Below are 27693 nucleotides of genomic sequence, written 5' to 3'. Positions count from 1 at the left end.
ACTGTATTTGCAATGCATGGATAGTCAGTTTTAATTACATAGTAATTGGTGGCCAATCTAATATACATTTCTTATGTAATTTCTTGAGAGAAAGTCCAGTCCATGAAGCCAATATTTTCACATTTCATGAATACTTTTAACAAATTAAACTGCTTGTTTTCTTTTCCTGTACAAGCATGAAAAAAATTTACTTTAAAAAAGCAATGGCAGCCAAAAAGTTACAGTATGTATGTCAGTGAAATTCTGGAAACATTAAAACTGGGATAAAATTAGGAACTATGTGTGTGTGTGTGTGTATATATATATATATATATATATATATATATATATATATATATATAATAACTATTAATTGACAGTCCTGCAAATTTCTCAGACACTTATAAGTGGCAGTTCTATACTGCTCTTCGTGAGGGGAAAGTCTCAGGAGAAATCACCCATGTCTAAATTTTCTGTAACTGTGCTGCCGGAAAGCTCAACATTTAATTGAAATTCATCATCAAGAAGGTATTTTTCAAGTTCTAAATCTGTTCACAAACGTTCTAGGGTCATGGAGGTGGTAGGGTCATGGAGGTGGTGGAACCCAGACCTGACAAGGATGTTATTCAGGGCCCTATGATTTCTAATGGAGGGGGAAAGTGTCTTCTCCACAACCATGTTCCAGGCAATGAACACAACATGTGCCCAAGATGTGATGGTGAGTTACTGGGCCCAGGAGAGACACTCCAGGGATGCTCAGTGACAGGAACAGGGCACAAGAGCAGGTGAGGCTGCTTCTGGCTTAAACCCCCTCAGGCCAACTGTCACTTCTAGTCCTGCATGGAACACAGACTGAGATATATAGTGCCACTGCAGCTGGGAGTGCACCGGCAATACACTAGTTCAGACATACCATCACACCACCTGAGTGTGGCAGAGCAGGTGCAGGAGGCAGAAGAGTGCATAACTGGCAGCAGAGGAGCAAACATGTCTCAAAATAGGGACTAATGGGATGCAATGCATGCACTAACAGGGCAGTACAATTGCAAACATGGTGCTAACTAGAGGCAGAAAAGGGGGAGGTTTGAGCATGAGAAGACTGGAGAAAAAAAAAAAGGAGAGTAGGTAGTTTTATAAAGAAGAGAGCCAAGAGGAGGTGAGCGTATAGCAGGAGGATCAGATAGGTGCTTACTCTGACCTGTATGCTGCCAGTTTTCATCTTGATGGCAGAGAGAGAGAACCACCGCTTCAGGCTGATCTGCCAAGACAAATGCTTTTCTTTCACCCTGATGGCACAATGTTTGAACACAGTATTCATACAGGTGTCCGAGAAGGGAGTTTTCTGTTAAGTAGCCATTAAAATCCCTTACCCGTTCCTACAAAGAGCTAAAAGTAAATAACCACACTTTTATTACTGTCCCTTGATATAATTCATTAATGCTAATTACAGAGTCCAGTGTTGTAAACCTCATCAATTCTGATTGGTCAATGATGTCACAATGAGGGCTGACTATATACATCACCATAGCTGAGGAATCTATCATTTAATGACAGAAGTGTGGCATGTAGACATCAATGGGAGATGGTCAACATGACTGAGAAAGACAACATTGCTGGGTACTATGATTGACATGGACTGGGTGATGTAGAGACAAACAGCACAGGTAGGAGTTTTACTACAAGAATAAAGATACTGCAGAAGATACAACAGTGTAAAGTGGCCAGTAGTGATGAGCCGAACTTACCTAGGTTCTATTCGGGGCAGAGGGTTCCGATTCTGTGAACATGACTAAATTCAGCTGCTGAATCAGCATTCCATTAAAGTCAATTGGAGCCAAATGCTACTATAGCAACATTGTACTTTGGCAGGTACTTTGCCAGGAATGCCCCTTGTTGATTGTTAAGGGCAAGGGACCTGGTATGTTTTTAGGAGATGGGCTGCATGCTTGTTCTCCCCTTTCCTTGTCTACCAGGCTGCATGTTTGGATAAAGATCTGATGTGAATTTTTTCCAGGGGCCTTTTTTTTTATTTTTGCATGAGGTCTCCCCTTAAAATCCACACTAGATTCAAAGAGTCTGGTATAGAATTAGGGAAGGAGAAGCTTACAATTTTTTTTTATTGTTTTTCCTCCTCCCTTAAAATGTTTACCAGACTTGAATGACACAGTGTGCATTTTATGCCGCGTACACACGATCAAACAAGCGGGTGGAAAAGTCCGGCAAACTCAAGTCCTCCGGACAATCCCCCCGTGTGTAGCCTCCGGCATACTTTTTTGACCCAAAAGTATGGCGGACTTAGAATGTAGTTTTACACTCCAATCTTCCAGCCGGACTCGCATTTCAGCGGACAATCCGGCCCTGTGTGTGCCAGTCCGCCGTACTTTTGAAATGAGCGGACTTTTCCCGCCCGGAGAAAAGTCCGCTCATTTTGAGTGGGTCTCCAGGTAGGCGGGGCCCGCGAAGGAGACGCAGCTGGCCCCGCCACCTGGTATGGACTTAAAGGGGAACCCCAACGCCGAAAAAAATCGGCGTGGGGGTCCCCCCCAAGTCCACAACAGACCCTTGTCCGAGCATGCTACCCGGCCGGCCAGGAAAGGAGGGGCGAGCGAGCGCCCCCCCCCTCCTGAGCCGTACCAGGCCGCGTGCCCTCAACATGGGGGGTGCCTTGGGGAAGGGGGGGCGCGCGGCCCCCCCACCCCAAAGCACCTTGTCCCCATGTTGATGAGGACAAGGGCCTCTTCCCGACAACCCTGGCCGTTGGTTGTCGGGGTCTGCGGGCGGGACACCGGCCCCCCGCCCTATGTAAATGAGTATGGGGTACAATGTACCCCTACCCATTCACCTGTAAAATAAAGTACAAAAAAGTAAAAAAAAAAACACAACACACAAGATAAAATAATTTATTGCACAGCTCCGGGGGTCTTCAGGGGTCTTCTCGCCGGACTCCTCCGCTATCTTCTTGTAGCTCTTTTACTAGCGGAGGAGCCCGGCATTCTTCTTTGTCGCTGCGCGGTGGCCCGGCAGAAGAACCGAAGAGGGGGACAAGACCCCCGAAGTCGGAAGAAGAGGCCGCGGCGACGAAGAAGAATGCCAGGCTCCTCCGCTAGTAAAAGAGCTACAAGAAGATAGCGGAGGAGTCCGGCGAGAAGACCCCCGAAGACGGAAGACCCCCGGAGCTGTGCAATAAATTATTTTATCTTGTGTGTTGTGTTTTTTTTTTTACTTTATTTTACAGGTGAATGGATAGGGGTACATTGTACCCCATACTCATTCACATAGGGTGGGGGGCCGGTATCCAGGGGCCCCCTTATTAAAGGGGGCTCCCGGATTCCGAAAAAGCCCCCCGCCCGCAGACCCCGACAACCAACGGCCAGGGTTGTCGGGATGAGGCCCTTGCCCTCATCAACATGGCCGCGCGGCCCCCCCTTCCCCAAGGCACCCCCCATGTTGAGGGCACGCGGCCTGGTACAGCTCAGGAGGGGGGCGCTCGCTCGCCCCTCCTTTCCTGGCCGGCCGGGTAGCGTGCTCGGACAAGGGTCTGTTGTGGACTTTGGGGGGACCCCCACGCCGATTTTTTTCGGCGTTGGGGTTCCCCTTTAAGTCCATACCAGGTGGCAGGGCCAGCGACGTCTCCTTTGCGGGCCCCGCCTACCTGGAGACGAGTTCGAAATGAGTGGACTTTCCTCCGCGTGTGTGGGCGAGTCCGTTCATTTCAAAAGTAGGGCGGATAGTACGGCGGACTTAGTACGCCGTATTAGTCCGCTGAAAAAGTGCCGTGTGTGGGCAAGTAGCCCGTTCGGAAAGTCCGACGGACAGTCTGGCGGTAAGTCTGCCAGACTAAGTATGTCGGACAGACGGCTACGTGTGTACGCGGCTTTAGAGGAACCCCATAAAAGGCTTTAACTATTCCTGTCCCCTTGCTTACATGTAAGTGGATAGGACTGGTGACATCATTGGATAAAAATGTGTTGGTGCCTGCATCTGCCAGTGTCCTTAACAATCATTGACAGCAGTAAACTGTCATGTACTGTATAATAGCAGTAAAAATACCACTATTTTTGACATTCAGCTCCAGTTGACTCTGAATTCCCTAAAAGCTAAGGTGTGGTATGAATGTGCTTTTGAATTGACCCTTAGGTTCATTCCTATTTGCCAACAGCAGTATAGTTTTAAATAGTGACCTAAATATAAAAATCAAGATATTGCAGATGATACAGCACTGTAAAATTGGAGCAGCAGGGATAATAAGCATAACTGATGTATGCCAAACTTTTACTTTATTTATGAGGATAGGGGGGTGCTCTGAATGTGACTGATTCAATATAACGTGGTTTAGCTGCACTGTTCAGAATACAACAATAAAGGGAAAATGCTTTTATACAATATGGATAATTTTGCTATATATATATATATATATATATATATATATATATATATATATATATATATATATATATATATATATATATATATATGTGCAATGGTGCAATCATAAATCATTCAAGAATGACTTAACATAATATCAATAAAGTGTCCTAGTGCTCAAACATAACTGTGTTGTGTAGATATATCATGCACAATAGTGAAAGTCCATGAAGATTGAATGTGATAAGCTCCTCTATGGGGTCAGTACAGGTAACAATCCTTGTAAAAAAGTGCTCCAAAACTTAAATATGGTGATGACACTCCTGTGCTTACATATGTGGTTGCACTCACCTTAGAGTGTGTGACCAAACAGTTAAGTTTGGCCTAAACACACTTATGAGCCACACCTGGGCTCTTATGGGAAAATCAACTCAAATCCCGGGTCCTTTAAATAGATGTCATCATGGTAATGGAAAAATAAAAAATAGACTGGATAGTGTGATATTGCTTAAAAGGCTTTTATTGTAAAAAAACAGCCCCACTATAGGGTACTCACATGTATCAGGTTCTTAAGCGCACCAATCTCCAAAAAACAGGTCCGTGTGCCTGCCTGTGGGGTTACTGTTCCTCTTTTGGTCTCTGCAAACAGGGTGGAAGCTGACGCTGCCAACAACACCGTCCTATCCCCTCCCCAACATGGGTGATGCTAATTTTTCTCTGTTCAGTTTGCCAGCTATCCTTATCTTTTTCTTGCACCAGTTTCCAATATTTTGTCGATATAGCAGCTCAGCACCCCTTTTATAGTGAGGGTACTGGAATATAGGAAAGCTTTCTAAGCCAACTGACTCAAGCTCAAATACCCTTGCAATAATGTTACAAAGAATTCAGATACTTAACAGTTTGAATTGACTGAAAGCCTCAAACAAGCTTTGTTCACCTCAAATCCATGGTAGACCTGAACCCCAATCTTATTCCTAGTATACAGTTTTGCCAACAACAAACAAACACTGGGAAGCCATCACATACACAGCCCATATGTATTAACCGCTCCCGACAAGCGCACGCCGATGTACGTTGGCAGAATGGCACGGGCAGGCATATTGGCGTACAGGTACGTCCAATCTTCAATGCCGCCCTGCCATCACGAGCGCACCACCGGCGGCGCGCTCGCGTGCTGGTCGTGACCCCCATGAGTCTGGTCGCGGGTCCCGCGGACTCGATAGCCGCGGGGATACCCACGATCGTCTCACGGGACGGCTGAATGGAGGAAATGCAGTGTAAACAGCATTTCTCCATTCTGCCTAGCAACTAGTGACGCTGATCTCTGCTCCATGTGATTGGAGCAGAGATCAGTGTTCACTAAATGAAAGCCCAACCCCCCCATAGTTAGTAACACACCCCTAGGAACACTTAACCCCTACACTGCCACCCACTGGTTAACCCCTTCACTGCCAATGTCATTTACACAGGAATCACGGCATTTATACAGCAGTGATTATTGTATAAATGACAATGGTCCCAAAAATGTGTCAAAAATGTCCAATGTGTCCGCCACAATGTTGCAGTCATAATAAAAATCGCTGATCTCCGCCATTACTAGTAAAAAAAAAAAAAAAAAAAAAATTATTAATAAAAATGCCGTAAAACTATCCCTATTTTGTAAACGCTATAACTTTTGCGCAAACCAATTAATAATCGCTTATTGCGATTTTTTTTACCAAAAATATGTAGAAGAATATGTATAGGCCTAAACTGAGAGAAAAAAAAAATTTGTATATATTTTTGGGGGATATTTATTATAACAAAAAATAAAAAAATAATGCGTTTTTTTCAAAATTGTCACTCTATTTTTGTTTATAGCGCAAAAAAAAAAAAAACGCAGAGGTGATCAAATACCACCAAAAGAAAGCTCTATGGGAAAAAAAAGACGTTAATTTTATTTGGGAGCCACGTTGCACGACTGCGCAATTGTCAGTTAAAGCAACGCAGTTCCGAATCGCAAAAAGTGGTCTGGTCTTTGACCAGCAAAATGGTCCGGTCTGTAAGTGGTTAATGGGAAACTGTTCCGAGGCAACAGTATATCACATCATCTACCATTGTGCACAATGGAAATTTTTGTTTCCTTTTAATTCGTAAAATACATAATTTCATTCTGTTATATTCGTTGTTACATTAATTCATTTTTGAATAATTTGTTATTTCTATAGAGTATAGATATTCATTATAACAAATCAATTAGTTTTATTGTTTGTTTTGTTTTCAGATAATTCATCATTTATGTATGGATATATAAATATTTGTGAACACAATTCAGAATTCAAAAAGTTGTTTATTGATTCCAGTAACACACACAATGACAATATCTTTTCAGCTGCTTCTCAAAACTCATCTTCTCTGCTCAAATACAATACAACACCCTTCTAAGGAATGCACTTTGCCAGTGGTTGTGCTGTGTCACTGCTGCTGGTATCAGGAGGAACCTGATGTTGAGAGCTTGAATCCATTAACACACACACACAGTATCTCTTCTGCTGCTTATCAAAACTTTTCTCCTCAAATATAACACCCTTCTCATTGAGTTCTCAGGAATACACTTTGCTAGCATTAGTAATCCAACCTTCAGCAAAAAATGAATCAGCTGATTGGACTGTAAGGTTTATTCCGAGTCGACCTGCTATTTCATTACACCTTTAAAAATTGAACGAATCATAATGAATTAATTCATAATTTTCATTATATATTTTTTTCATATTAGCTGAAATTTGTTACGAAAGGATTTGCACATGTTTATCATCTACTTGTGCTGGCTTCACGCGCAGATGGTATATCTGCATGTTTGCACTGTTATACCCCTTGTATAGCATATAATTTAGCTTTTCTATTTTAATCATTTTTTACAGTCACATTTAATGATTGCAGTGCCCATTTATTGCAGTGTTTTAATTCAATGGTTTTTATTGAGAATATTCAAAAACAATGAAAGTATACATATGACAAGATCACGGGTACAGTAGAGATATACATTAAGCTAAAGACAATTCAAGAGTCTTACTCTATACTCCATTAATAGTAATGCATGTACGACCTGAACATATAACCAATAATCATTTAAGATAATAATGTTGTCTAGCCCTTGAATGCCATCAAAGTTTACAATCTAGTCACTTACAGTTCGTATTTCACTTCTGTGTTAACTTAGGCATGGTGATAAAAAGCTGATCACCTAAACTAAGAGGGAAAGAGGGAAGGGAGAAAGAAGAAAAAAGGTAGCAAAATACAGTACCGAACCATGGACAACTACCTAGATCCATAAGGTTCCCATACTACCTGGAAACATGAATTCCAGGCTGACCATATAGATACATATTTTGCTCCACTACCATCTCTGTACGCCAGAATTTTCTCATATTCTGCGATAGTGTTAACTTTCAAGATTAGTTCTCGAATAGAAGGGATATCTCCTGATTTCCATCTGTAAACTATTAGAGATCTAGCAGCCAGCATAATGTGCATTGCTATAGCTCTCATAGGCATGGGAAATGTAGACATATTAATGCTCAATAGGGCTTTCTCAGGGGAAGGTTGGGTGATGACCCCTGTAGTCTTTGCAACCAATTTGAAAACTTCATTCCAGAAACTCCGCAAGTGAGGGCATGACCACCACATGTGTAACAGATTTCCCACTCCACCACACCCCCTCCAGCACAAATTCGAAACATCCCCTGAGAATTTAGCTACTATGTAGGGAGTACGATGCCATCTAGCTATCAGTTTCATCGATAGCTCCTCATAATTTGAGCACCTTGAGAAACGCATTCCTGATTGCCGATAGCCATTGCATCTCAGTGAAAGATTTCCCAAGGTCTATCTCCCATTTCTCAAAATGCCCAAATTTACTAAAGGACTGTTTCGCCCCAAGTAGGCCATACATTAATGAAATTCCTCTAGATTTGGGATTAGCGGAGTGTAGAAGGTCCCACACCTTGGGAAGAAATAAAGACTTTGTGATTTTTACCTTCTGATGCCAAGAGGCAATCTGTAGGTACGACAGGAATTCCGAGTGGGGGATCTGAAATTGATCTTGGATATTTTTAAAAGATCTTATGCTGTCGCCCTTCATGAGATCCTGTACTAATTGTATGCCTTTAGTCTGCCAAGTGGACAATGACAAATTTGGTATTAACCAAGTAAGTGAGTCTAGGGGGATGGGTACCCTTGTTATGCATTTATCTGAGTCAGAAGACGCCCTCAATGAATTCCAGGCTTGGAGAGAAGCCTGAATAGTAGGATGATCTGTGGGAAAATCAAAGCGGTTAGAGTTATAGGCTATCAGGAGCGAACTAAGTAATCTGGGGTGTATCCAGGCCTGTTCAAGTTGGCACCATGGCTTGGGTTCCAAATGTGAAAACCAACCTCGTAATTGGTCTAACACTGCTGCTGTGGCGTAATCCTTAAGGACCGGAATACCTATACCGCCCACCATCTTGTGCTTACTCTGCAAGTGTAATGAGAATCTATTTTTTTTTCCCTGACCAAACAAATGCTACCATTTGTCGTTGAAGGTGTTTAAAGAAGGATGAAGGTATAGGTATAGGCAATGCTCTAAAGAGATATGTAATTTTGGGGAGGAGGAGCATTTTATATGCCGATAAGCGGCCATGCCAGGACAGATAATGGTGCTGGATTCGGGTCATCTCTGTTTGGAGTTCATCTAGTAGAGGAAGAAAGTTTGCCTGAAATAATTTAGTAGTGGATGGGGTCAAGGAGGTTCCCAAGTATTGTATAGAATCGGGAGACCAGGGAAATGGGAGTTTCTTCTTTATTTTTGTCATAACCTGATCGTTAATCCCCAGTCCCAACAGGCATGATTTATTTTCATTTATCTTGTAGTAGGAAACTCTGCTAAAGTTCAATAAAACGTCATATGCCTTAGTAATAGATTTATAAGGATCAGATAATGCCAATATAACGTCATCTGCAAATAGTGAGATTTTGTGCTGGTCGTTCAAGGTGGGTATGCCCTGTATTTCAGATTGTTGCCTAATCATCTCCGCCAACGGTTCCATGACCATGGGTAGTACCGTTTGTTATGTTAAACTTTTTAGAGAACATACCTTCAGCGTAAACATAAGCAGAGGGCGATGAGTACCATGCCAGTATGGCCTGCTGGATGCGCCCAGTCAACCCAAACTTCTGTAAAACCTGAACCAAATAGCCTCAATGGATTCTATCGAAGGCCTTCTCTGCATCCAAGGAAAGGAGCAGAGAAGGCCTTCGCGACTTCTCAGCTGAATATATAATAGTTACCAACCTCCTTGTGGCATCATTAGCTTGCCTCCCCTGCACAAAACCAACTTGATCAGGATTGATAATTACTGGCAGCAAGGATGCCAGCCTACCAGCTACCAATTTAGCGTAAATCTTGATGTCCACATTTAACAGTGAAATTGGTCGGTAATTCTGTGGTAGGGTAGGATCTTTTCCCAGTTTTGGGAGAGTAACAATAGTAGCATTAAGCATATCACTAGGAAACGAGGCCTCGGACATCGCGGCATCAAAGATCTGCTTTAAATAAGGGGTAAGTTCCATCTGGAACAGCTGAAAATATTCCGAAGAGAACCCATCCGGGCCCGGAGATTTATTATGGGGCATGTTTTAATTATTTTTTGAATTTCAATAATTGCGCAAGAAGAGTTTTGTAGCTTCCAGAAATTCCGAAATCAAATGGGCAGATGGTTGAGGGGTACTTGGATCGTCTTTGAGATTATACAAAGATTCGTAGTAATCACTAAATTCGTCTGCTATTTCTTTGGGATTATACACCGGTAATTTGGTTTTGGGCTTTATCATGTGGCCAATTCTCTGCTGCACTAGTCTATCCTTGAGCTGGGCAGCCAGAAGTTTCCCTGCTTTATTGCTATAGCGATAGGAGTTAGCTTTAAGTATGCGAAAGCGGTTTTCCTGCTGGATGACCAGAAAGGTACGGAGTTCTTGACGTACTAAAAATAGTGCATCCCTAAGCTTCTGCATGGAGGATTGTTTGTTAAGGGCCTCTAAGGAGTGTACCTTTCCCAACAGATCATTGAGCCGTTCCGTCCGTTGTCTTTTGAGCCTAGAGCTCATCTGGATAAGCAAACCTCACACATAAGCTTTATACGTATTCCAGAGTGTGAAGGGGTCCATAACCAAGTGAGCATTTAATTCAAAAAATTCTTTCATGACACCTTTTAAATATTTCAAGTTTTCAGGTTGGGAAATGATAGATACGTCATTTCGCCACCGGTTAGCTCTTGTTTTGTCTTGTTGTCTTGCTTTCGGCGCTACGGTCCCCCACACTAACTGAAATTGGCGCATGGTCAGACCACGTTATACAATGAACATCAGACTTGACTATTTTTTGCAACAGAAACTTGTCCACGAGAAACAAATCTATTCTTGAATAAGAATGATGGACATTTGAAAAAAAAAGTAAAGTCCTTTTTTGAAGCATGCTGGCACCTCCAGACATCAAAGAGACCAGAGGTAGAGATGAAATGTGACAGGGTAGGCCTGCGGAATTTTGGTCGTATTGGGTTAGAGACATCCAAGTCACTGTAATGCCACGTACACATGATCAAACAATCGGGTGGAAAAGTCCAGCGAACTCAAGTCCGCCGGACAATCCCCCTATGTGTAGCCTTCGGCTGACTTTTTTTACCCGAAAGTATGGCGGACTTAGAAAGAAGTTTTGCACTCCAATCTTCCCGCCGGACTTGCATTTCGGCGGACAATCCGGCTGTGCATATGCCAGTCTGCCGTACTTTTGAAATGAACGGACTTTTCCCGCCCAGAGAAAAGTCCGCTCATTTTGAGTGCGTCTCCAGGTAGGCAGGGCCCGCGAAGGAGACGTCGCTGGCCCTGCCACCAGGTATGAACTTAAAGTGGAACCCCAGCGCCGAAAAAATCGGCGTGGGGGTCCCCCCAGGTCCACATCAGACCCTTGTCCGAGCACGCTACTCGGCCAGCCAGGAAAGAGGGGGACAAGACCCTCGAAGTCGGAAGAAGAGGCCGGCGGGGAGGAAGAAAGCCGGGCTCCTCCACTAGTAAAAGAGCTAGCAGAAGATAGCGGAGGAGTCCGGCGAGAAGACCCCCGAAGACGGAAGACCCCTGGAGCTGTGCAATAAACTATTTTAACCCGGTGTTGTGTTTTTTTTTTCACTTTTTTTCACAGGTGAATGGGTAGGGGTACATTGTACCCCATACTCATTCACATAGGGTGGGGGGCCGGTATCCGGGGGCCCCCTTATCAAAGGGGGCTCCCGGATTCCAATAAGCCCCCCGCCCGCAGACCCCGACAACCAACATGGGGAAAAGGTGGTTTGGGGTGGGGGGGCCGCGCGGCCCCCCTTCCCCAAGGCACTCCCCCATGTTGAGGGCACGTGGCCTGGTTTGGCTCAGGAGGGGGGGGGGCGCTCGCTCGTCCCCCCTTTCCTGGCCGGCCGGGTAGCGTGCTCGGACAAGGGTCTGATGTGAACCTGGGGGGACCCCCACATCGATTTTTTTGGGCGTTGGGGTTCCCCTTTAAGTCCATACCAGGTGGCGGGGCCAGTGACGTCTCCTTCGCGGGCCCCGCCTACCTGGAGACGTGCTCAAAATGAGCAGACTTTCCTCCGCGTGTGAGTCCGTTCATTTCAAAAGTACGGCGGATAGTACGGCGGACTTAGTACGCCGTATTAGTCCACTGAAAAAGTGTGTGGGCAAGAAGCCCGTTCGGAAAGTCCGGCGGACAGTCCGGCGGGAAGTCCGCCGGACTAAGTCTGCCGGATAGTCCGCTACGTGTGTACACGGCATTAGGGATCGCATTAAAGTCTCCACACATTAATATATGTCTCTGTTGCATAGAGGACACTTTCTTCCTGATTTTCCGCAAAAACCTGAGCTGATGTGTGTTTGGAAGGTACACATTGATACAAGCGTGTATTTTATTTGATTGATTTCACAGATAAGCACAATGTATCTACCCGATGGGTCAAGGTATTTATTGCAGTGTTTTTTTTTTTTTAACATGTTTTTATTAAGGAATTAAACAAAACACATTTGTACAGGTTACCATCAGTCATTTTACGGGCAGTACAGCATTGGAATAAATGAGACAAAGGAAAGAACAGTGGGTATCATCTGAGCAGAGCACGTAATGATAATTATCATAACAGGTGTATAAGCCAGAACAGCTAACAACATAGGGGGATGAACAGCCTGTGTAGCACAAGAGGGCTCATTTAGTCAAGACAATGGTAGTTTTCTTGTGAAAAAACAATCAAATACTAGAATACAGTATCTAGGCAAATGAATAATACAAAGAAAACTGGATGGATCTGTGCACTAACCACTGAAAAGCGGGAAATGGTTGATATGATGGAAGAGGTTACAACTGGGAAGAACATGAAAGGAAGGGGGAGGGAGGGGGGTGAGTGCTGTCAATTGAAAAAGACCTGATGAAGTAGTCCCGAAGATATGCAATGAGTATTGAAACGACAACCAGAGACAATAATGGGTAGAGGGAAATATGTAGGGTTTCTATTCCTCAGGGATCGGCTCATCAAAGGAGAAGGAGAGAGTAAGTATAGCTCATTGGTCATCCGAAGAGAGGGCTGAGGAAATGAAAGCTTGCCATCTGAGGAAAAAGCAAGATCTGGATTTGGGATCTTTAAAGTCCATGAGGAGACGTTCTCTATATAGGAGGGTAAGAGTTTTTCGCTTGAGCTGGGAGATGGCCGGCTTTGAGGAGAAATCCAGTTCCGGAGGATAAGACGTCTAGTGATGAGTAGGCAAATCAGGATCCAATCTCTGGAGGGAGGATGGACAGCCGATCTTGTAGGGGTAGAGGCCTTTGAAAATAGAGACCAGGGTAGCAAAATGGGGTCCCAATAGCCAAAGATCAGTAGGAGGGGCTCCTTGGGCAGTTTCAATAAGGTGATCTCTAAAATGAAAGTTATAACCTGGTCCCAGAAAAAGGAGATGAAGGAACATGACCAAAATCGGTGGGATAGAGAGGGTCTAGGAGCTGAGCATAGTGGGCAGAGGGTTCCATCCGCGTTGGATTTGGAGGAGAGGAACAGGACATACGCCCGGTCAGCTATTTTTAGCTGGGTTTTTCTCCAGGTTTCATTTGGCGTGAGGCGGAGGACCTCCCGGAGGCCATGGAGGAGTATTGCAGTGTTTTAATACTTGAGCTTCACGTGAAAAAGTTGCTAACAGTGAATAGAAGAGATTAGATAAAACTGTATTTTAATATTAGGCATGTCCTCACCTAACTGGCATACTGTATATGTTAGGACGTTATAGAGCATACTTTGTATTTATTGGTAAATTCACCAAATTCACTAAATTTTTGCTGGTGCCCGTGTGAATTTTCTCACATGCAACAAGGGTGCATAGTAAAAACTTTAATTTGTATGTTTGTGCACAATAAATTTCCGGCCATATGCACATAAGATTTCGAAAATCAGGCTCAGTATCCACTATATGCAACATTTTGACAAAAGGAGGCTTTATAGAGAAGTATACAAATTTGTTGAGCAATGTTGTTAAATGTTTAGAAGGAGACCCAAACTAATGTAATGTACATTATAGTTTTCCTTAACATAAATAAATGTTGCATTGCCCATGTTATATGTACCATTTGCAACAAGAGTAACAAACACAGTCATCTGTCCTGAACATTAAATTAAACAAAATACAAATCATTTAGCCATAGTTGAACTGCACAAATAAATTTTGTCCATAAGGAATGATTTATTTAGTTACCTAGAATGGAGACCTGAATTGTTTAATGGGATTTCTGGGACTACTTATGCCACATAAAGATATCCAGAGGAAAAGAGATTATCTGTGAAAAAATGTGAGCTCATATGGAGCCTGAATTAGCAAATTAAATTACCATCTGCTGAGTTTGAGATTTTTCTAATGCCAATTTTATTTAAAAAAATTATGATGTAATGTTTGGGACACATTCGGTTTTTATTTAGTTTTCTTGTATTTCTAGAAATATGACATGTTTAATCCTTAAAAATAAATATAGGATACATAAAAGAAAAAAAAAAAAAAAAAAAAAAATATATATATATATATTGTAAGGGATCTTCCCGAGGTAGGGTGTGTTTGGACACAGTTCTCAGCAGACTTGGACTTTATAAAGTAGACCTTGGCGTTTATTTGTGGTATAAACAGTTCAACAAACAAAGTATACAGCAACACCGTGCTTCTTGTGTATAACAGGAACAAAATAATAACAATAACAAAACAACCTAGCCCGGCTGGGCGCTTACTAACAGGTTCTTCTCACCTATCTGACACTTATAAACACAGCGTCTTTCGCCTGGATATCACAGGGTGGATTTTAGCTCCAGCAGTGGCTGTGCTTGCAGCTTCCTCAAACACACAGACTGTTCGTTTCCCTGGCTGAGAGCAATCACCTGCAGACCCTGCAGAGCCTTTAGCTTCCCAGGCTAATTAGGATCAAAGCTCACCTGATCCCAAACCCAGAACTGGATCGGGGGATGTGGAATGACAGGTCCCTCTACCAAACCTACCTGCCATTCCATATAAACCCAGGCCCGGCAAAATTAAATAACAACTCAGCAGCATATCGCTGCTGAGAAACTGATCCATCCTGGATTTACCATCTCACACTGTGTAGCAACCTAGGTGAGATGTTCACCCCCTCGATCACTTCTCCAGTGACATGTCTACAATATATATATATATATATATATATATATATATTTTTTTTTTTTTTTTTATTTTTTTTTTTTCCATATGAAAATTGCAGTTTTAAAAATATGGCAGCCTAGACACATTTTTCTCAAATGCTCTAAGAAATGTTAATATCAGGAAGGCCACCTGGGTGGGGGTGTGGCCAGATGTGAATGGAGCAACTGAGAGTGTGTGGTAGGAGGAGGAGATGTGAGTGAACGCTGTTGAGCTCTCTCCCTGTGATAATGCTGGCGTTTGCTGATTAATATTGAGCGGGTGGTGAGCGCAGAGGACGTGGAGACACGCACAGCCTCAGAGACTGGCCGAGGACTGGCGTAAGCCACCGAGGATACCCGGAGACCCACGAGTACCGCCGGAGCATTCCAAAGATCTCAGAGGATCACTGGTAAACAGTGTGTGGGCTGAGCGCTCACGGTGGGACGCTGTGTGGAGCGGGACGGGTGGAGCAGGGACCTGGAGGCTTGGCTTGGCTACACCTGGGAAAGGACACCCCCCCCCCCTCATTTGGAATTGGAGAGAGAACGGAGAGGGAGAAATCCGGTGGTATGTGCGGTGTGGTGGCGACAAGGTGAGCTGATTAATACAGAGGTGATCAATTGTGCCAGAAGCAGAGTCTGTCTGTATGAGGAAGAGGAGTATATTGTAGGTTACCTTTTGTTTTTACCTCACCTGTGGCTGATTTGATATAAGAACTTATGCTTTGGTATGCACTAGTATGTTGTAAATCACATCAAGTTTGGCACGGAGGGAACTGCTAAAGGAACTTTTTAAAGGAACCCTGTCTGATACCAACAGGAAAACCAGTATACTGAGTGTTCTGTCTATTCTGTGCAGCAGAAGTAATAACTATTATATGACATTGAACATTATCAAAAAAGCATAGGGGTTGTATATTTGGCTATAGCTGGATAGTGATTTGAACAGCGCCCCCACCTGAAGCTCACGGGAAATATTGACTGATACTCATATATCTACAGTGAACCCAGCATAAAGGTCTTTTTTTTCTTTTTTTCTTTCTCCTTTTTCTCCTTTTTTTTGTGCTCCTCCTCCCTATATTGGTGGAAGGGAAAAGAAAATAAAAAATCTTTTGTGCGCTGCTATTCTGCTCTTTCCTCCATTTGTAATTTGTCGCCTTGCTGTGTTTGACCCTTGCATTTGGGAACTGTCTGGGATTGTGCTTTTATAGTAACCTAGAGCAGAGATGTCAAGACGGCGCAGGGAGGAACAGGCATCACAAGAGAACGGAGGGGCACAACAACTTCGCTCCTCAAACTAAAAGAATGCCCAGTTGGCGCAAGCAGCTGTAACGAAATTAGAGTGTTATGTTCGCACCCCAGGTCAGTCTCCAACAAAGGGAGAGCAGCTGATACAACAAGCTCAAGTGGTACAAGTAAAAACACAACAGGGGGAGTTAGCGGACAGAAAAAGTCAAGGCTATACATCTTCAAACTCTGTGGTGGCACCTGGTCAAAAGAGCGCTAGTAATAAATGCCAGGGGGAACCCAAAGTGAGCTATCTCCAAAAGTAGCTTTCTAGCTGAGGAGGATCCAACACTGAGAGAGGTTCTCCAATCTGTAAATGCATGTAAATCTTCATTAGGAGAACTATGTGATCAATTTAAAGAGATGAAGGGGGAGCTACTATTGATAAGACAGGATATGCAGAGAGCAGCGGAAAGAACAGCAGCATTAGAAACAAGGATAAGCCAGGTAGACGATGATTTACACCCACTGCACCAAGAGGTTAAAAGTATGAAAAAACAATTGACCTATCAAACTTCCAAGATGGACTAAATAGAAAATAGACTTCAAAGGGACAATGTCAGGATGATGGGATTACCTGAGAAAAGTGAAGGTTCCAACCCTATTAAATTCTTGGAGACATAGCTTATAGAATTATTTGGAAAGGACAGCTTCTCATCTTTTTTCTCAATAGAACAAGCTCATTGTGTGCCTTTTAGAGCTCCACCTACTGGGGGTCATCAGACAATTGCGTTGAAATTCTTTAACTATAATGATAAGGTGACATTGATGTGTAAAGCAAGAGTGATGGGCAACATCATTTATGATGGCGCAAAGATCTCTCTGTACCCGGATTATTCGCCTGATCTGCAATGACGCAGAGCCGAGTTCTTGGAAATCAAATGGACTTTACAGTTATATAGGGCCACATATGCACTTTTATACCGCGCACGGCTGCGTGTAGCAGCGCTGGGTGAGACTCAGATGTTTGACTCTCCAGCTGATGCGTTAACATGGCTGGAAGCTAATAAGGGGTTACTATCAATGCATTAAGGAGATAGAAAGGGAGGAAAGGTGGCAGAAGGAGGTTAGGGGGAGGGCAAGAGGAGAGAGGGGAAAAGGAGGTTAAAGTATTTAGAAACACAGGGAGTTATTTTAGAGAGGTATAAAAGAAGAGTGAAAATATGATAGACATGGAGGTGAGGAAAAAGAGTGGGTTCTTTTTTACTTTATTTTTATTATTGTCTGTCTTTTTCTTTTTGGGGACAGGGTGGAATGAGATTGAAAATTTGGGTGAAACGAGGGGGTGGAAGAGAAGTGTGTGAGATGGCCACGTTAAATCCCCTTAGGGAACACCTAGGCAGGTGGAGGGTTGGGAGAGAAAGGAGGGGTGGGGGTGGTAGAATCTGGTGGGTGGAGAGGGAGGGTAAAGGGAATAAAGAAATAGTTTATGCAAATCTTCACAAGTTGATTAAGGTTAAAGATGATATGGTTGTTACACAAAAAAAAATAAAGTTCAGAAGGTAGATAACACTAAAATAGTGATGTGTATATGGAGGTTAAAGTATAATGCACAAGTAAACAGAATCAGTGGTAAATTAAGAGGAAGTGGGTTGAACGTGGGTGTAATAATGCACTATAAGGTTGCCTTTTTTATTGCCCTTACGGCTTATGTTTTGTCCTTTCTTATACTATTTCAATTATTTCACATCTAGATAATGCAGGATAAAATACTTAACATTGCCTCTTGGAATGTAAGAGGCTTGGGTAACCCGATTAAAAGAGCGACAGTCTTTTCTTTGCTGGAGATACATGGGATTGGGCTGGCCTGCCTGCAGGAGACACACTTGAGAAATCCGACTGTGTCCCAACTTAAGAATAGGAGGTATCAAAACCAGTATCATTCTACTTATACATCCTATTATAGGGGGGTGAGTGTGATGATAGGAACGGGAGTGAGTTTCTCCTGCAGACAGGCCAAGATTGATGAATTGGGTCATTATGTTTTTCTGTATTGTGTTCTGGAGGGTAGGCACTATGTGCTAGCAAATATCTATATACCACCCCCATTTAAAATGGAGGTGGTGTATAGATTTATGGATTTTATGGCAGACAAGGAAGAGGTGCCGGTTATAATAATGGGAGATTTTAATGAAGTACTAGATACCAGAGCCGATAGATTTCCCTTTAGAGTCCAGTCCGGGGAAACGGGAGTAACAAGTCATTTTTTGAAGGAAGTGGGATTACTGGACATGTGGACAGAGAGGAATATTAATGTTAAGCAATACTCCTGTTTTTCAGGATCCCACTCCACTTTGTCCAGAATAGACATGGCTCTGGGCAATGTGGAAGCGCTACAAAGCGTGAGAAATATACTATATGCCTAGAAGGGTATCGGACCATTCACTTTTGAAGGTTTCACTGAGTCTGGGGAGGGAAAGACCACAGGGGGTTGGAGAATAAGTCCATTTTGGCTTGAACTAATAAAAAATGTAGAAGAAGTTCCAAAAAAATTAAAAGAGTTTATTGTGTTTAATATAGACACTGCCCCAACTAATATAATTTGGGACACCCTAAAAGCATTCACCTGAGGTATCTTGATTCAGCAGGTGTCAAAAATTAAACAAAAATCTAGAGGATGGGAGGAAAGTATGAGGAAGGAAGTGATAGAGGCAGAGAATAATTTTGTTAAGAATCCAACACCTGAGAAACAGAAAATATGGTTAAATAAACAACAGGGGTATAAAATAGCAATAATAAAAAGGGAGGAAAATAGGTGGCCGTTCAATAAGCAGTGTGCTTTTGTGGAAGGAGAGGGGGTAGGAAGAATGTTAGCCCAGTTGGTGAAAACCAACTCACCTCCATCTGTTATCCCAATGATTAGGAATACGAAAGGTATGGTTTCTTCATGTGGGAAGGAGATAGTGAAAATTTTTGGAGCCTTCTACAGGGAATTATATAGGTCACAAGGACAGGGGGCGGAGGGGGATATTGTGCCTTCTTGGAGAGTGTGAAGATTCCAATCCTCACTCAAGAGGAGAAGGAGGACCTGGAGACCCCCATAACCCTATATGAGTTACAACAGGCTGTGGCTGGGATGGCAACCCAAAAATCCCCAGGACCAGATGTTCTTCCGGTGGAGACATATAAACAATATGAGTGAAAAATCTGAATCAGTGAAATCCTACTCCCAGAGCTGCTCAGGACCCTGAGGGAGGCGATGCTTGAGGGGGCGCTGCCAGCCTCTATGATGGAGGTGACTATTATTGTGATACCAAAAGAAGGAAAAGACCCTTTGGATGTAGCCTCGTATAGGCCGATATCACTCCTTTGCACAGATGTCAAAATTCTAGCTAAGGTACTATCAAATAGGTTAAATAAAATTGTTAAAAAACTTGTACACCCAGATCAGACAGGATTTATTGAGGGTTGATCTACTAGTATGAATATTAGAAGAGCATTTCTAAATATCCAGATGCTGGCGGTAAATAGGGAACCAAGAGCTATCTTATCCCTAGATATGGCTAAGGCCTTTGACAGCCTAGAGTGGGAGTACTTATGGGCAGTTTTGGGAAAATATGGTTTTGGACCTTTTTTTTATTGGTTGGATCAAACTAATGTATAAAGTCCCTAGTGCAAAAGTAAGAATTAATCAGGAATACTCTGAAAAATAGAACTGAGCAGAGGGACAAGGCAGGGATGCCCACTGTCTCCCCTACTCTTTGCACTTGCAATGGAGCTGTTGGCAACCGCAATCAGGTCAGACCCTGAGATAACAGGGTTTCAAAGGAAAGGGGGCAGGGAGGAGAGAATCACACTATATGCGGACGATGTTGTCCTTTTTTTAGGAGACACTGGTCAATCTCTTAGAAAGGCAATAAAATTTGTGGAAAATTTTGGTAGATTTTCAGGCCTAGTAACAAATTGGGAGAAGTCAGAGTTGCTTTGGGTTGACCCTCCAGATGCTGTGACTGCGCTGGGGGTGCCACAAATGGAGGTGGTAGATGCAATGAAATATCTTGGTATATATACTTAACAACAGATCTTAACCAGTACATCAATAAAAATATAATTTTACATCTTTTTACATTGCAATACATCTGTTGTTGCCATATTTTTATCTTTATGAAAACAGCCTATACAGTGATAGTATGAGATCCAAATATGGCCACAACAGATGTATTGCAATGTAAAAAGATGTACATTCTCTAGGCTGTATGGCCATGGAACACAGCCGCCAGAGTAAAATCCAAAACAAAGTGAAGATGAATTATCTGTTATATAACTAGAGGTCGACCGATATGGGTTTTTCTCTGGCCGATGCCGATATTTAGAAATCATGGAGGCCGATAGCCGATATATGATGCCGATTTTTTTGGGCCGATATGTTAGGCCGATTTTATTTTATTTTATTTATTTTTTTCCTTTTTTATTTATTATTTTTTTTTTTTTAATCCCCCTTGATCTAACACACCTTTCCCATTGGGGCGTTTTTCAGGCGCTTTTGGGCTAAAAATAGCGCCTGTAAAGTGCCTGCAAAATGGCTCCCCTGCAGTCTGTGTGAAAGACAGAGTGCTTTCACACTGAAGCGATGCGCTGGCAGGATCTTAAAAAAAAGTCCTGCAAGCAGCACGTTTGGAGTGGTGTATACCGCTCCTCCACCCCTCCTGCCCATTGATATGAATGGGCACCACTGCCGAAGTGCATGCAATGCGATTTGGCAGCAGTGCTTCATGGGCGCATTTAACCTCTTCCTTGGCCGCTAGCTGGGTTATACGTGCCCCACTAGCAGCCAAATAGCACCGCTAAAATTATGGTAAAGAGCCGCTAAAACTTGCGTTTTACCATCAACGCTCCAGTGTGAAAGCAGCCTTCATAAGTGATACAGAAAATTTCTTACATTTAAACATTTATTAAACAAAACAAACCTCCAATCAGTTTACTTGTATGTATGATTTAGATAAAAAAAAAAAAAAAAACCTATGTATTAAATAAAAAAAGGTAGTCAAAACTTTTGGACGAAAAAAAAAAATGGGCTAACTTTACTGTTTTTATTTTATTTTTAAATAGTGTATTTTTTTCCCAAAAAAATGCATTTGAAAGACCTCTGTGCAAATGCCGTGTGACATAAAATATTGCAACAACCGCTATTTTATTCCCTAGGATCTTTGCTAAAAAAATATATATAATTTTTGGGGGGGTCTAAGTGATTTTCTGGCAGAAAATACAGGATTTTTACTTGTAAGCAACAAGTGTCAGAAAAGATTGTCTTTAAATGGTTAAACTGGGAGCTTCTACACACAGAGATGACTTAATTCATTGAAGTGTAAACATTGTATCATTTAGTTATTTTCTTGGCAGCCTGCCCAGAGAGGAGGAAAGTGTTGCTATGACGACTCAGGCAACTCACACTGACTTCTTACAGAAGTCATTTCAAAGTCCCGCTGTAGTTCTAATTCGGCTTTTTATCAGAACAATCGGCCGATGCCGATTATTTAAAAAACGGCAAATATCGGCCGATATATCGGTCGACCTCTATATATAACACATATGTATTACCAGTGGAAAGATTTTCATGAGATTGTCGAAGAGATATGGAGCATGAGCGGCCTTAAAATGATGCCCCCCCTTGGAAAAAGTTCTGCGGACGCCCATGGCTGAATACAGATACATGTCACACCTTTCAGATATTTATTTGTAAAAAAAAATTGGAAAACGATGTATCATTTTCCTTCCACAATTATGTGCCACTTTGTGTTGGTCTACCACATAAAATCCCAATAAAATACATTTACTAATGTGGAAAATTTCTAGGGGTGTGAATACTTTTTTTCAAAGCACTGTATTTGATTTTAAATATTTGTAATTAGGGATTTTAAACATGCATAGTTGTAAAAAAAGAAAAGAATAATATGTTGGTTGAAATCTATATGCCTTTGAACTACCAAATCAGTACCATTTTAGTAATTGCAATTGTAGTCCCTGCAATCGGAAACAAATAGGAAAAACATTTTGGTGTAAAAATATAAAATAATTTTAGTTATTAAATATTATTATGCAAAATACATTTTTAACATTCTTAAGCCCAAATTCAGGCAAATAAAGAATTATTGCAATGGGGCTGCACCCACACTGCAAACATTGATAGCTTGTTTTGTCTAGGGGATAAATGGACCTTGACTTGTCCTGATGATGCCAGGATCCTAGACCGGTAGAGCATGGGGGTGCAGAGCTTACAGGGACCCATCCATCTGTGGGGAGGAGCAATGGATCAACTACATAAATCTTTTGTTGTTCCCCAGACATAAATAATCAATTAAACCTTGCACTGCGGACACAGCCCTACTGCAAGGGATCTTTTTTTGCCCACAGATAAGCTTTAAAGAGGAAGTAAACCCTGATGAGTTTACTTCCTCTTTCATTCCCTGCAAAGGTAAAGCATAATGGACTACTATGCATCCCATAGTAGTCCATTATGTGTCACTTACCTGACACAGGAGCCAGCGAAGTCACTGCTGTCCCCTGTAGTTCCAAGCATCCATCTTCTTGGTGGGTCTCGCTGCTCCAGCGCTGTGATTCACCGGAGCAGCGATGACGTCACTCCCGCGCATGCGCACGGGAGCCAACACTCGCGCCATATCGCCACGATCTGAAGCTTACCCAGTGCGCCTGCGCGGCGCTGTCTACGGCACATGCGCCATAGACAGCGGTGGCTGTCTTCAGGTAAATATCTCCTAAACCATATAGGTTTAGGAGATATTTCTTGGACCTACAGGTAAGCCTTAATCTAGGCTTACCTGTGGGTCAAAGTGGTTTGTAAGGGTTTACAACCACTTTAAGGGATGCTATTAAGATTTTAAGGGATTCGTTTGTTATAGCATTACTACCACCAATAAATGAATGCTCCACAGTGCAGGCTGCACAGTGTCATTGGTTACTAAGACAACAGCAGCCACTGGCATCATAGTAACCACTATCGCACTGGCTGTCAGTTTGTAAACAAATTTAGTTAATGGCATCACACAGCTCCTGGCCCTTTTGCTTACATTCAGCCAGAAACTGTAATTTGTGATAAGGAGCCTGCGTGGATCCTCTCTAGCAGTCTTAATTTTTACTTTTGATGGGTCAGTTCATTGGGATTGACATGGATTTCTATTGCTGGGTGATGTGATTGACAATACATTTACTTTGTGGGATTATTTTTGTTTTTTATATTTACGTTACAGTTTTATTGTGAATGAAATACTACATTACTCATTCATGCAGGAGAAAATTGGTATCTGGGACCCTTTTTATGTTTCCCACTCAAACACCTCCACAACTGCCAGTCCAGGTTTGGGGGAGAAAAGGCCCTCTGCACTGCCTGTTTGTCAGATGTTTGTGCTCACTCCAACTGATATCTTGCCCCTTTGTCCCAACAAAGTGCTAAAAAATTGTTGTGAATGATGGCCTGAAGTGCCTGAAAAAAATAAACTCAGTTACCATGTCTATCTTCCCATTGATCCACGAAAAACATAAAGTTAATTCTCTACAATGTGATTTTGTTGCCCCTATAAAAATTATCACAGAGGGCTCTGAAATTCCTTGCTCTGCTATGCTAGATTCCATGACTGGGAGGAACAATATGGACATAGAATTTAGCCACATAAATAATATTCAAGCAAGAAATAAATTGGTCCTTATTGATATGGAGACAATTTAGGATGTACCTTTATTGTTAGAACCAGTTACCCATGCTGATTACATCCCCAAAATGTCCAGTCATCCGGAACATTCTTTGGTTTTCTACCCTTAATCCCTCTATCAAGTGGGGGTGTGAACTATAAATTTTACATCCCCCATTGCGGAGAACATTGTAGAAAACCTTGTCAAACAAGTTCTTCACTAATCAAGGATTTACAAGTTAATGTGGTAAGTCACATGGCAATCTGCCTCCAAAATACCATGAGTTCTAAGATGCCTGTGATAAAAATAATTCTGATCAGGGGCGTAACTATAGGGGGTGCAGCAGTAGCGACTGCAACTGGGCCCTGTGATGCAGGGTGCCCATGCAGCCCCCTCTACATATGGCCGGCAGCAGCATAGGCAGCTAGGGATACCAGTGCACCATGCACATGAGTGACTGGAGGTGGGGGATGGCTAGCAGAGCTCCATGCTCGACTATCGCACTGGCTGCTCTTTAGTTGTGTATTCCCCGCATGACCTGTGTCCTCGGCCTGCTCCTCAGAGTACCCCTCTCCTGCTCCATGAATTGCCGCTCAGTCCGATGTCTGTTCTCCCCAGCCAGAGTCCCGCCCCCCCTGAGTCCGGCCCACACTGCACTGCATACTTCTCCCGGGTAAACAAACTTTAAGCACACAGATGCAGTGCAGCCCTATGAGAGCCGGTTCCCCGGAGGACACTGCAGGCTTGTCTGCCAGCCCCCCTCCTCCCCTGTCATACACAGGTGATGAAAGGTCTTTCTGGGAGATATGCTGATCGCCCGTCCAGCACACTGGATGGAACCCAGGCCAAAATGGATGAGTGCGTGGCCTACAGCTTGGTCATGGTGAGTGAGAGGACCCCATCCCCCAAACACCATTACATACCCCCTCCATCTCCCCCTGGGGACAGGGACCCCTTCTCACGTGGCGACAGGGGCCCCCACCTCCCCTGGGGACAGGGACCCCTTCTCACCTGGGGGCAGTAACTTCATCTGCCCTGGAGAAAAGGACTTCATCTGTTCTGGGGACGGGAACCCCATCCTGCCTAGGGACAGTCCCCCAATGGGGCACCTAAAAATTTAAAAAATATAATAAAAAAATACTGATACGAGTGGTGGAACTACAGGGCTCACAAAGGTCATACCTGTGACCACGCCCTGGAGTTCCACCGCCGGACTCGGAGGGAAGGGCCCTGGCTGGGGTTCAGGGGGACCCTTCATGGTTTCTTGCATCGGGGCCCTGAAGGTTCTAGTTACGCCACTGATTCTGATCAATCATCGCCAGAATGATTGTTCCTTTAACTAGATGCTGACCGCCGGCCGTCAAATGACGGCCAGGCGGCGCACCCATTGTGGCGGGAGGCCGTCATATGACGGCCTCCAGTTTAAACAAGGAATGCGCGCAATCGTGCGCGCGCATCCCTGTTTCTTCGGTGGCGGCGTGTCACGGAGACACCGCTCGCCACCGAAGGGGGTGAACCGCCATTGGTTATGGCTGTTTACCACGGGATCGGCCGTGATGAAGTCACGGCCGATCACAGATGGTCACACCCCGAACGTGCACGCGATCGTGAGCGCGCTGCGCGTGCACGTCGGTGGCGGCGTGTTCCCCGGGAACACCGCTCGTCACCGACGCTGGTAAACAGCCATTGGCCGGCTGTTTACCCACGTGATCGGCTGTGATCCTTTCACAGCCGATGACTAAAATGTAAACAAACCACGGTAACGGGATGTTACCGGGTTCTCCTCCTCACACACCGATCGTGTGTGAGGAGGAGATTGCGGTAACATCTCGTTACCGCATACAGTGTACACCAATCATACTGATTGCCCCCCCAATAAAGAGGACCTGTCACCACCCCTCATAGTACCTGTCAATCACAGTCCATCAGAGTACCTGTCACAGTCCATCAGAGTATTTGAGTACCTGTCACAGCCCATCAGAGTACCGGAGTACCTGTCACAGTCTATCGGAGTACCCGAGTACCTGTCCCAGCCCATCTGAGTACCCGAGTACCTGTCACAGTTCATCTGAGTACCCAAGTACCTGTCCCGGCACATCAGAGTACCCGAGTACCTGTCCCGGCACATCAGAGTACCCGAGTACCTGTTCCGGCACATCAGAGTACCCGAGTACCGGTCCCGGCACATCAGAATACCCGAGTACCTGTCCAGGCCCATCAGAGTACCCGAGTACCTGTCACGGCCCATCAGGGTACCCGAGTACCTGTCACAGCCCATCAGGGTACCCGAGTACCTGTCACAGCCCATCAGGGTACCCGAGTACCTGTCGGTCCATCTGAGTACCCGAGTACCTGTCGGTCCATCTGAGTACCCGAGTACCTGTCACAGTCCATCAGGGTACCCTAGTACCTGTCACCGTCCATCAGGATACCCGAGGACCTGTCACAGTCCATTAGAGTACCGAGTACCTGTCACAGTCCATCAGGGTACCCGAGTACCTGTCACGGTCCATCAGAGTACCCGAGTATCTGTCACGGTCCATCAGAGTACCCGAGTATCTGTCACAGTCCATCAGAGTACCCGAGTACCTGTCACAGTCCATCAGAGTACCCGAGTACCTGTCACGGTTCATCCGAGTACCCGAGTACCTGTCACGGTTCATCCGAGTACCCGAGTACCTGTCACAGTTCATCCGAGTACCCGAGTGCCTATCACAGTTCATCTGAGTACCCGAGTACCTGTCACAGTTCATCTGAGTACCCGAGTACCTGTCACAGTTCATCTTAGTACCCGAGTACCTGTCACAGTCCATATGAGTACCTGTCACCGCCCTTCAGAGTACCCAAATACCAGTCACCAAGCCATCAGATTACCTGTCACCAGGCCATCAGAGTACCCGAGTACCTGTCACCAGGCCATCAGAGTACCCGAGTACCTGTCACCAGGCCATCAGAGTACCCGAGTACCTGTCACCAGGCCATCAGAATACCCGAGTACCTGTCACCAGGCCATCAGAGTATCAGAGTACCTATCTCCAGCCCATCAGAGTACCCGAGTACCTATTTGCAGCCCATGTCTCATAGAATATACGTTGGGGTGTTTGCTTTCCAAAATGGGGTAATTTTGTGGATAATTTCACTGTCCTGGTGGTCCAGGACCTTCAAAAGTGTGATGGGTAGGAATGAAATGAGATGTGTCATTTATGCTCCTAGAACGCCTGAAGGTACTACTTCAATGTTCGGTCTCTCTATGTGACCAGGCTGTGTAAAAGTCCTACAAATGTGGTATCGCCATACTCGGGAGGAGCAGCAGAATGTATTTTGGGGTGTAATTTTTGCTATATACATGCTATGTGTTAGAAATATCTTATAAATTGACAATTTTGTATAAAAAAATGCGTTTTAATTTTTTCCACATATTCCAAAAACTTCTGGAAAAAAATTAACCATTCAAAAGACTCATTATGCCTCACAGATTATACGTTGGGGTGTTTGCATTCCAAAATGGGGTCATTTTATGGGAAATTCCATTTTCCTGGTACTCCAGGGCCTTCAAAAATGTAATAGGTGGTTGAGAAATGAGATGCGTCATTTTTGCTTGTAGAATGTCTGAAGGTACTACATCAATGTTGGTGCTCTGTATGTGGCCAGGCTGTGTAAAAGTCTCACACATGTGGTATCGCCGTAC

This window comes from Lithobates pipiens, unplaced genomic scaffold (genome assembly GCF_037356315.1).
Source record: "Lithobates pipiens isolate NorthernLeopardFrog02 unplaced genomic scaffold, aLitPip1_a1.2 Scaffold_13, whole genome shotgun sequence".
Taxonomy (NCBI): Eukaryota; Metazoa; Chordata; class Amphibia; order Anura; family Ranidae; genus Lithobates; species Lithobates pipiens.
Note: the sequence above shows the minus strand (reverse complement) of the source record.